This window comes from Archocentrus centrarchus, chromosome 6, assembly GCF_007364275.1.
Source record: "Archocentrus centrarchus isolate MPI-CPG fArcCen1 chromosome 6, fArcCen1, whole genome shotgun sequence".
NCBI classification, from domain to species: Eukaryota; Metazoa; Chordata; class Actinopteri; order Cichliformes; family Cichlidae; genus Archocentrus; species Archocentrus centrarchus.
The window spans coordinates 4563224-4575710 of record NC_044351.1 but is presented as its reverse complement, the minus strand read 5'-3'; the positions used below and the strand labels follow the sequence as shown (position 1 = coordinate 4575710).

Here is a 12487-nt window from a genome sequence, read left to right as displayed (position 1 = left end):
GTGTATGAGGGGGGAAGATCGATGCGAATGTCTGAGTCATAACCTCTCACACACAATCCAGATACTCTGTGACTCTTAACAATAGAATGGACACCCAGCATAGTAGATAGCTTTAACTTTACAGGGTGAGTGTCTGCTTGTAGCTGGTTGCTTACTTCTTCACTGACAAATGTGCTGTCACTTTGTGTGTCTAAAAGTGCGTACACTAATTGCTCGTTAGTAGGGCTCTGAACCGTGGACACCCATACAGGAACGATCATGGATGTGCCATTTGACTGACCCACCTTAGTAACATTGAGAGCTGTGACTGCCGTAGTTTCTTGTGGAGTGCTAGGAGCTGCGTTGACAGGGCTTGGAAACCTTTCATTGGCATTGTGATTGTCATTGTGCAGACAAGTGGGATGCCTTCCCTTGCAAATGTCACATGTGTGTCTGTGGCGACAATCTTTGGCATTATGACCCACCTTTAAACATCCATAGCACAGCTTGTTGTCCTTAACATATGTGCGCTTCTCCTCTAAGGGCCTTTCTGAGAAGTTTGGACACTTGAACAGCTGGTGGTTTTCATCTTTGCAAAACATGCAGGGCACCTTTAATTTAGTGTTGGTTGTCCTTCCCTTACTGTTTTGTACCATAGTTTGCGTCATGAAGACATGAGTGGATCTGTTTGGTTTAAAGTCCTTTGTGGTCCTCTTCTCGTAGGATGAACTGCATGAATGAAGAGCATATGAAGAAGTGACAGGGTTGCACGCGATTTCTGCCTCAACTGCCACAAATTGTGCAAAGTCCTTGAACAAAGGAAAATCTTTGCCGTCCATAAGTGCAACTGTGACCTGACGATTCCAACGGGCTGTCAGCCAATATGGAACTTTCTGCAACAACTTTTGGTTCTCCTCACAGTCACTTAGAATCTCTAGACCTTTCACATGGGGCATGGCTTGGAGACATGCATTTAGAAAGTCTGAAAATGTCCTTAGTCCTTCCGCATCCTTTGAACTTATTTTAGGCCATTTTGACAATTTGTCTCTAAAAGCTCGTTGGACAACAAAGGGCTGACCATAACGTTGGTCAAGCTTTTGCCATGCATCCTTGTAAGCCTCTTCATCACTGCGATAAAATATGCCCTCTAGACATTTTTGTGCCGAGCCTGTGACATACCTTTTTAGCAAGTGGAGTTTATCAGCAGGTGAGATTCCTTTGCAGTCCACAAGTGAAGTGAACGATGCCTTCCATTCTATGTAGGTAATTGGATCTCCACTGAAAACTGTGGGCATTGGCATTGGGATTCTGTTTATGGCTATACTGTTTTGAATTGCTTGGGCTAACTGGGAAATGTCTGTAGGGGGTGTTTGAGTGAAGACTTGATGGTTCGGATCGTTTGCAGCGGGGATTGACACGTTGTTTCGTGGCATTGATGAGCGAGGTAAGCCACTAGAGGGTGCTGGTGCTTCGTAAAAGGATTGATGGTCAACAGAGAAAAGCATATTATCATTTTGCATTTGCTGATTGTCCATATCCACGTTCATTTCTCTGTCATAGGTCTCAAGTTTCGCACGAGCAGCTTGCATTTCCTTTTCTGCCTTCAAACGCTCAAGCTCTGATTTTTGTACCTCCAATTCCTTTCTGTGTTGCTCCTCTATCTCTCTTATTTTTTCCTTTTGTCTAATTTCCTCTTGCACGATTTTATATTCCGCTTCCTTTGCAGCTAACTCTGCAGCTGCATCAATCCTTTTAGCTGCGATGCTTGAAGTATCAGACTGTTTGCCAACACTTAACTGAGAGGCAGTACCGTAGATAGAGCGGGCGTATTGGTGTGTCAGGAGCTGATGAAGACGTTGCCTTTCTGTAGCCGAATCAAAGTCATCTATTGCTACTATACGTTCATTAAGTATTTTCATAATGTCCTTATTTACTGCTTCACAAGAGTCCATTCTGCGTCTAGTGTCAGGAGATGGCGTACTACGCTCCCTTATTTCACTGTACACTTTCATCATGTCCTGCAATTTCTTTTCAATATCATCTGCCATAGCACATAACGCTTGCTCGGATAAATCAGTTTTGAGGCTCTCCCTGGATGTTCTGATTAGTACTTTCCATTGATCATAGAGGCTTTGTAGTTTTCTGTCCTTTTTAATCAGTTCGTCTTTATTATATGCTAGCATTTTCTCCGTTAGCACGCTAGGCCGCTCTGAATGCCTGGGCAGTGTTAACTGAGCCGCCGTTTTGTTAAGCTCAGCTAATTGTCTCTCTTTGTGTTCAATGTTGTCCTTTAATTCTTGCCGTGACATACTCTCTGTATCTCCTTTGCATAATAAACTTCTCGATTCATTTATTTCTGTTTGTAGCTTATGTGTGTGCTCTTCGATGCCGTCCATTTTCCTTGTTATTGTAGCTCACCTTCTCCTTTAGCCTTAGCTTGTTAGCCTTTAACCGTAGCTGCTCCAGCTCGCTGCCTGTGCCGTTGCCGTTGTCCTTAGCCTTCATGGGCAGCTCGATGTAGCACGCTGAGGTGAAGCTCTTACTGTAGCATGCCCCCCGAACAAGGATGAGACTTTACTGATGGTTTGTGGCGTTTTTATTGAGCTACGACCTTTCACCATAGCCGTGTCAAACAACAACCAACCAACCAACCAACCAACCAACCAACCAACGTAAGAGCTGAAAACACAAAGTGCAGTCTTACATTTATGCATACAAATAGAGAACAAGCAAAAAATGTTCCCATATTTTAACTTATAAATTAGTTCACCTTTTGCCTCTTCGGAGGGGCTGCAAGTGAGAAGATGACTGAGATAAACCGTGTCTCTGTGTCCGTTGCATTGAAGCGTAAACAAGCTACAGTCACATTCAGCTCACTGCGCTAAACAGGAAGTGCACTTCAAAATAAAAGCTTATACACGGAAGCCTGCAAATTTACAACATTTTCAAGTGGAAAAACTACAATCACTTTGCTGCAATAAAACATGCTTGTGGTTACTTACATAATCCATTAACACACATAGTAAGAAGAGTGCTGTACAGCCTGACAGGAATAATTATATTAAACGCTGAACTAAAATCAAGGGACAGAACACGACAGAAGTGCGCTTAACTTGACAGTGTTGAAGAACTGCATTGGCCGAGCCTCTGTTAGCCCTGTGGCTGAACTGATGAGGGTCTACAGTGATGTGGGACAGATTCTTACAAATTCAAACACCTTCATAATAACTGAAGTGAGAGCAGCAAGTCTGTAATTATTAAGACAGGTGATGTTATTCTTCTTAGGCACTGTGCGTGAGCTGCTACTCCCCCGCATATGTCAGCATAGCTCCTGTGGCCTAGCAAGCATGAAAGCACCCGGTACAGAGTGGTGAAGATGGAGGCCGAAGTTTTGCTCCCTTTTTTTGTTTGTGTTTATTGAATCGTTGAGGAAGTCGAGCAATTGTACCGTGGTCACAGGCATGCGTTCTATCTCAGGCTGAGAGCTAATCATGTTCAGGTAAGGTAAGCTTGATTTGTCTGTAAGCTTTTACCCATGAAATGATGAGCTATTTACTTAAGACTTAGTGAATGATCTGCAATGAAATGTACAGATTTATTTTCTGTTTCTAAAATAAGAAAAATAAAAATGTAAGATAAAGTATAACATTTCCAAATAATGATTGAATCTTGTAGCTGGTCTGTTTTGAAGATAAACGTATTTGACACTTGAGTGTTTTCAGTGCATTAGTATTAGTTGCTTTGATGACTTAAAATAAGCCAAATCCTACCTTATAACTAAAGATGTGTTGTGTTGTTCTTGCTCGTTTTCTTAACTAGAGCAGACCCTTGTAGTGCAGGATGAACGTGAGTGTCCCAGTCGTGGAGCGCTTGTTTAACCAGAAAGACACCAGAGCCGATTTTGGGCCGAGTAGGGAGTCTGTGGCAATGCTGCTGAATATATTGAAGCAAGATGGGCGACATGGATGGGGTGCCACAATTGAGATCTTGGTTTTGTTTTTTTGGTTGGCAAGTGGCACATCCTACAGAGTGGTCTGAAGAGTGTTTGGGATGCCTCGTTCAACTGTCCGCTACATTGTCCATAGAATCACAGAGGAGGTGGTAGCCATTGGCCACCAGGTCATCTAGCTGCCAAAGAGCCTTGAGGACCTGCATGTAGTGTCCCATGGGTTTGCGGGGCTGGCACGCCACAGAGGCTTTCTGAAGATGGTGCGTGCAATCGACGGCTGCCACATCGGCATCAAGTGTCCAAGTGGCCCTGATGGTCGGTGCTACAGGAACGGGAAACTCTTCCCATCCATCGTCCTGCAAGCAGTTTGTGAGCACCAGGGCCGCTTCATTGACACATATGTGGGCTGGCCTGGGTCAGTGCATGACTCCAGGGTGCTCCGCCACAGCCCACTGTACAGGCAGTCAGTCTACCCTCGTCCAGGGCATTTTTTGCTTGCAGATGGAGGATAGCCATGTCTCCAACATCCACTCGCCCTCATCACTCCCTAGAAGAGAACAGTACATGGTGTGGCAGCCCAGCGCTTTAACAGCCACCATTCCAGGGCACGCTGTATTATAGAAGGTGCTTCTGGAATGATGAAGACCAGGTTCCGGGCCATCTTTCTGCAAGCCCTGGAGGTGCACGACACCTTTGTAGCTCATGTAAGTAATGGCCCAACAGCGCATTATAATATATATGTTTTAAAAAATTTGTTAAAAAAAAAAGAAACAGGCACATTCTCTTTTTTTTTTTTTCAGGTCGTAACAGCATGTGCCATCCTCCACAATATCTGCCTCAGTGCTGCTGATGTCATGGCACTGGAGGATGAAGCAGAGGAAGCTGTGGAAGAGGATGAGGGGGAGACCGGGTTAGAGGCAGTCAGCGGTGCTCTCTGGCGGGAGCAAATTTCTACCAAGGTGTCTGCCCTTGTCGAGGTAGCACCAGGCCATGACTACTGTATACAGGCAAGTAAACAAAGAAATCTAGGATTGCTGTTGAAACTATTTTGTTATATTACATTCTCTGACATATTACTAGCATTATACATTAGTATTTGTATGCATCATCTTGTGCTTTTGCATTTTCCAGATTATATCTTAGTGAGGTGGCATCCGTAATTTGAGCCAGCCCTGTAAAGTCAGTTCATGGACGATGGACTGGACAGTGGAAAGAAGCATCACAAACCTCTGCAGACCACCCTGTGTGATGTTCCACTGACCATTGAGAAAAAGACAAGCCACAGGTCTCGGTTGTTACACCCCATCTCTTATCTTGCCTCAGCTGATTTAGCCCCACTGCCAGAGACTTCCTGTTGAGACAAGCATCAGGTCTGTTGTGCTTTTAAATATAAAGAACTCCAGGAAAAGGTCACTCAGGCTAATCCTGCAGTCTCCACCATAAATAACTGTACATGGTTTTTATTTTGTCCTTCATGATGTATTATAATCTTGCTTTGCTAAAATGTTCTTGTTTTAATATGTTTGTATTTTATTCTTGTTCATTAATCAGCCATTTAAAATGTTCAAAATGTTTCTGTTTACAGATATAAAAAAAAATGTAAGACTGTAAATAAGAGACTGAAAAATACCATTTGTTTAATTCTTTAGTAAAACATGAATAAAACTCATAACACTAACATAATAATTAAAGCAACGAGGACACGCACAATCCAATAATCTGAAAATTGGGTGCTGGGCCAAAAGTAAGCAAGAAAGAAAAGAAAGTGTGCACACCAGAAAAGCTCGTGGATGATAAATTCAGACTTTTGTGGTGTGCGGACTTCCTTGTCTTTTGTGCTTTGCACCACTGCATCTGACGCCTTGCATTGCTCTTGGCTTGAATGCAGCTTATCAGCCATGGAAACCCATTCCATGAAGCTCTCTATGCACTGTTGATCTAACCTGAAGGCCACATGAAGTTTGGAGGTGTGTAGCAATTGGCTCTGCAGAAATTTGGCGACCTCTGTGCACTATGCACCGCAGCATCCGCTGACCCCCACTGTCATTTTACATGACCTACTACTTTGTGGCTGAGTTGTTGTCATTCTCAATCACTTCCACGTTGTTATAATCGCACCAAGAGTTGACTGTGGAATATTTAGTAGCGAGTAAATTTCACGTCTGGACTTGTTGGACAGGTGACATCCTTCACTGAGCTCCTGAGAGCGAGCCATCAAAATGTTTTGTTGAAGCAGTCTTCATGCCTAGGTGCTTTGAGTTTATATAGTTGTGGCCATGGAAGTGATTGGGAAACTTGAATTCAATGATTTGTATGAGTGACTGAATACTTCTGGCAATATGGTGTATGTCGTGAACACAAGTCTGATTTTGTGTCATTTTATGAACACCGAACAAGGAAAAGTACACAAAGATTTGTTTTTCTTTAACAGGTAACACCATTACAGAGATTGGTGCAGCTTACATCCATGGCCCATCTAAGGAGAACCCAGTGTTTAGTCTGGCTCGTGACTATGGCCTCCTGCCTCCAGAAGCCCTCACCCCAGAGAACCAGGCTTTAGACGTTGATGAAGATCCTCCGTGGGTTCCCAACTGGTTCAGCAGTTCAGGTGAGAAAGAAATACAGCAGGTGTACTTTAACAGTACACAGTCTGTCAGCTGCATAAGAAAATAAAAATGTGATTGTTATTAGAATTTTCAGTTCTGTCCTAAAGGTAAGCAGCTGAGTGCCGAAAGCATGGAACCAGCTATGGATATGTTTCAGGAGATTTTGAATGGTACTTGGCAGTTTCGTAATCGCAAAGATACATCCTGGACCAGTGTAGGACATTTCATCTGAACAAAGGTACATTATTCTGATTGTATGTCCATGTTGATGCTATAAAGCCTGAATTTAAAAAAAAAAAAAAAGAAGAAAAAATAAGCTATGTTGCATGTCTGTGTGTTGAAATTTCTCATTCTTTTGCAGGCAGAGAGGCAAACAGCAGGAAGGTGGACAAATAAAACTGAAACTACCAGGAAGCTGTTACTTTCTGCCTTAAGTACCATGCTGAAAGTGGAGTGCTGTGGAAGTGCAACTCATAGCATGGATGACCTGGACCTGGCAGGGTTTTCCATGTACAAGGGCCTACGTGGAGTGGACTGCACATTCCCGAGGTTTGTGCATCATCATATAAATAAAGGGTTTTAAGATAAATGCCACATGGACTATAGCATTGTGTGCACTCTACCCTATTGCTCATTCATTTACTGCGACGCTCCTCTGTAGCACTTTAAGTTTACGCCCTCACCACCAGCTGCTATTAAAGAGTAAAGTTGTAATGAGTTATCAAAGTGGCAATAATTTAAATCCTTAGCTAGTTCCTTAAGTGTTTCTTTTCTTTATTTTTTAGTTGCACTATTTCTGAGAACCTGCTGTTTTTATTATATTAAACATGAAGCTCTTTTGTGTGATAAGCATTAGACATCAGCTATTTGAGTTCTTTTTTTTTGTCTGTTTTTTACAAAGCTCTGTAAATAAGTACTATAGAAATATAAAATGCCCTCAACTACTTCTTTTTTCTCCCAGTTAACCTTTTTATTTCTTGATTGATTGAATATTATGTAGGATTCTATTTAAAGTACACACACAGAAACCATGGACGTGGGGTGAGCTGATATATAACAAAGTAAGGATAAGGTAAACTGACCTTTCTGCACTCTGCTATGTTAAAAAACAAGGGTTTTGGTTTGTAATCCAGTTAATTTGGAGAATCATTAACTGCTGACTAAGTCTTGAATGACTGTGAAACAGCCGTGAAAACACCATGAAACTGCATCAGTGCACCGTGAGGCAGTCAGCTTGTGGCACCGCCACCCATGATTGCGGTTGTATGTACTGAACTAGACTGAGAGATACATATTTATACTGTTCCAATAGTCATTTAGTCAAAGTCCAAATTAAATATTGTAATGATTTAAAATATTTCACTTTGTGTATTGAATATAGAAGAAATAATATACATTTATATGCAAAAGTTCACTCTTTTGAATAAATTACAATAATGTAAAGAAAATTCACCATACTCTATTTTTGAGTGCACTAATGTAATGAACCTCAATAGTTTACTAAATAGTTTAATAAATAGATTGCACATGGCTGCACTGTGTAATCACTTCTATACAACTTTAAAGAGCTATGATTATCACATCTAGTCTACTATATCTAAGTAGCACTTGTAGTTAGCAGTATCTAGTTCATTATATGACTATGCATATTATGCATCCAGGTAATTTTACTTACATTGTCTTGCAGGGGGTTTGAGGGCCTAATGGACAAGTTGATGTGAGAGCTCCCCTCTGATTTGGTGACCTACAATTGCCCTGTGCGCTGTGTCCACTGGAACAACACAGAGCACGGCTCAAGTGCTGTGACGGTCGAGTGTGAGAATGGGGAGAAGATTCCTGCTGATCATGTTATTCTCACAGTGCCTTTAGGTAAACTTCTGTTCATATATTATATAATGTTTTTCATCTCTGTGCGTGAAATAGAGTATTTGTAAATTACGACTTCTGTCAGAGTTTAGTCTTTGGGGTTTTTTTTCTGTAGCCTTAATTTAACAACGAAGTGTCGTCTGCTGCAATTTTACATTTTCTTTTTGTCAGGATATCTGAAGAAGCAGCACTCAACTCTGTTCAGCCCTCCTCTCCCAGCCCACAAGCTGAAGTCCATTGAGACAGTAGGATTTGGAACGTGCGACAAAATATTTGTAGAGTTTGAATCACCGTGGTGGGATGGTGACTGTGAGGTGATCTACCTTGCGTGGGAGGATGAGGTTTGTAATGCAGTCTCTGGAATAGTTTTCTAAGCATATACAAAATGTGTGTTTTTACAGCATCACAAGAATATTTGACACAATTTTAAAGACATAAAATTGTTTCTTTGTTTTTGTTTTTTCTGCTTTGTTTTTTTCAATTTATATGATGCCAAATAATACCATAAATTATCTGACTGTGGAGCCAGGGATCGGTGACTATATAAACCCTTTGTGTCTTCAGGAGAGTTTGTCAGACCATGTGTCAGATGTGAGCAAATCCTGGATAAGGAAGTTGGTGTCATTCACTGTGCTTAAACCTAATGAATCGTAAGTGACATGTTAATCTGAGGCACAATGGCAATTCTTTCCTGTATGTTTCCTTTGGAATTCAAACCAGCAATGTGGCTTCTCTTGTTAACTCTCAGGGGTAGCCACGTTCTCTGCAGCTGGATTTGTGGACATGAGGCAGAGTATATGGAGACACTTCCTGAGGAGGCAGTCAGACATTCGATCACAGAGCTCGTCCGCACATTTACAGGTGAGTCTTATATCTGTGGTCTCAGCCTTGGAGCTCTTTCCTCCTCAGAATGGATGAAAACTGATGGTTTATTACTTTTATAATATTGCATTAAAGATGCAATAAATATGAAAAGATAAAATATCATTTAAATGTTTAATCTAAGAAACTTCTGTATGCAGTATCAGAAAAGTTCAGTTCTTCCTTTAGAAAACTATAAAACATCTGATTGCTACAGGAATAGAACTAATTTAAATAAAGACTGTATGCATATGTAAAACTGGGCACATTTAATACAGTAGCATTAAAAACAATTCAATATTCTGGTTGAAACTACTAATATAATATTGGCACAAATAGCATTTAGATGTCAAAAACCAATCACGCTCCAACTTATCTGTAACATGTTAGAGTTGACAAAATAGTTCAGTTTAGATTTATGAAACCAGGTTAGACTTGAATCTATAATTAGGAAGTGAAACCTTCTGGTGCAAAGATGTACATGTTAGACTCAGTATTGAATGGGCGCCATTAGAGCAAAAGCTCCCTGGTTGGAGCCCTGGAGAAGACACAAATGACTTGGGCATTGTGTCAAGAAGGGCGTCCGTAATAAAAATCTGCCAAATTAAATATACAGAGCTGCCTGCTGTGGCAACCCCTTTGTTTTAAAAAATGAATAAAGAAGGGAGAGGTTCTTGTGCATAAGAAATTTTCTTCTTAGGTAACTGATCCATAACTACTTTTTGTTGTTGTTGTTGTTGTTGATTGTAGACTCTTTTGGGAGTGGATGTTATGCTGTATTGAGTGAACTGTCTTTCTGCTGCGTAATAAACCAGAATGTTTGAGGGCAGATTCAGATTTAGCCTTTTCACCATTTGTTGTACAAGGTGCTGCCTGATGAAATGAGGCCACAAATAGTTACTGATATACAGGATTCAAGGTCGAAAATGTGTAACTGTCATAAACAGAGAGAAGGTTTGATTACATAATAAAATTCATAGCTGTTTTTATTACCATTGTGTGTGCATTATTTCTCTGTGTAGATTAGATTTCTGTAGATTTTTATGTTTTCTGAAGTGGTTGAGCCTCGGTTGTTTCATAATTGTGTGTGTTTAGGTGACTCTACTATCACACCAAAGAGAATCCTGTGCACCCGCTGGTTTACTGATCCTTGGACATACGGTTCCTACTCTCACCCAGCCATAGGCTGTACAGCCAAGGACCTGAAGAACATGATGGAACCTCTGCCCTCAAAGGGAACTTTGCCACAGGTACTTATACAGTACATGCATTATACAGTAAAAATCTTGAGCCTTATATTTATTTGTACTTGTGCTATTTTGTGCTGCTTTGCTTTCCTTAGTTAGCATACTGTGCAAAAGTCTTGAGCCACCCCTCATTTCTTCATATTTTGCTTCCAAAGAGCCACATACAGCCAGGTATTAGCTCATAACTTGGCATATCTAAAATGTTTGAAGACAACTGGACAAATGGAGGACAAAAAAGTGACAGACCTAAAAAAACAGGAAAAAATCCAGCAAAGAACCTAATCCAAATATTGACTTTCAAGTTCAAATTATTCACACTCTGTTTTTGCCTTATATACTGTGTTTCCATGATTGTGTGCACATGTTTCAATAAATTACTGCACCTATTTCCCATTTCCCTAGCCAAATAGAACTTGTACTTTTGTTTGCAAAATTTATGCATACAGTACACAAGTGAAGTGAGAACAAAAGAAAAGAGAAGTGAATCATATTGCCCAGGGAATTACTGACTGACAAAGAAGTGACAAAATATAACCTTGAAAAATACTTGTCTGTTTTCCGACTTGTGTGTTTCAGCCCTTGCACGTTTTGTTTGCTGGAGAGGCAACTCATCCTTGCTTTTACTCCACTGTCCATGGAGCACTTCTCACTGGGTGGCGAGAAGCTGATCGACTCATCACTCACTACTGGGATTCTGATAGTTCATGAAGTCCCTCTACCTTACCTTACCTTATCTTATCTTTTTGTCTGGCACTAAAAATCACAATGTTGAATATGGGAACAAAGAGGGTTTGTGGCTGTAATGGAAAATTTGTTTCTGAACTCGAATAACCTCTGTGTACTTATTCTCTGTAATTGTAATTTTCTAGCACAAAGACCGAGTGTGTGAAGATGGGAAATGGTGTGGGGTTTCTTTTGTTTTTTTTTTAAAGAAGTATATGCATGGAACTGAACTCCAACAAGTCCATCTAATAATTATCAAGGAGTAATAACACTGAACAATTTTAGAACAGTATGAACAAATAAGACATAATTACACACAAGCAGCTATGGCAATACAAATATAAAAACCAAACCAGGTAGATCACAGGTAACTTAATAGCTACAGGTAAGCAGTAGTCGCGCAGGTGTTTGGATCAAATTTGCTAAGCAAAGCAGGCACAGCAGAGGACCCAGCAGGAATTGAATGCAGAGTGAGACAGTGTGGGTTAATGAGACAATATTGAGCGTGAATCGAGTGACTGGGACTAGCTAGAAAGGCTGGGTTTGGTGTTTCCAGGACCGAAGAGATAAGAAATGCAGCCATGGATGAAGTAAGCTGGACTTAAAAAATACACACCAAATGTGCAAATCTTTACTGTCCATAGTGGAAGTTAGTGGAAAGATCCATATAGGTATAAATGCACTGTCTGGGCATTGCCTCAGTTTGAGGATGCATAATAAGCACAAAGTCTAGTTCAAATGAACTATGTTAAACACCATAGTGAGGACACCGTCTATGTAGATGCCTGTGTGTTTTGGCCTTCTCATAGAGTGAGTAAAAGGACCACAAATATGCTGTATGATTCAGATGCAGAGGAGCTTATTTCCAAATAAAGATAGGACACCAAATCCCTGAACCATTTCATTAAACTCAAAAATGATTTGCATTGTCTAACAGGAACCCTTCTAAGTATTTACAAACATGTCTGTTTTAGAGTGATTTTGTTGTTTCAGATCAAGCAAAGATGATTGATTAGATTTCCTATAATTAAACTAAGTCAATGAAAGTAGAAGTACTTCCTGATTTGTCACAAATGGACCAAAGGGCTCTATCTAGCTATTAGTGTATCTATGCTTGTGATTTTTAATGAATAAATAAAATCAAATGTTAGCAAACTGCAATGTTGTTACTGTGTTTATTTATGCAAGTAAATTAATACAATACCAGCTAATTACCTTAATGTGGGTCCTGTTCAAACAGACTATCTCTACACACA

General features: G+C 40.5%; 1 pseudogene; it reads left to right on the top strand.

Annotated features, from left to right (window-relative positions):
* The first annotated feature begins 4566 nt into the window (after positions 1-4566).
* Positions 4567-11646, top strand: LOC115781354 (peroxisomal N(1)-acetyl-spermine/spermidine oxidase-like; annotated as a pseudogene).
* The last annotated feature ends 841 nt before the right edge of the window (positions 11647-12487 follow it).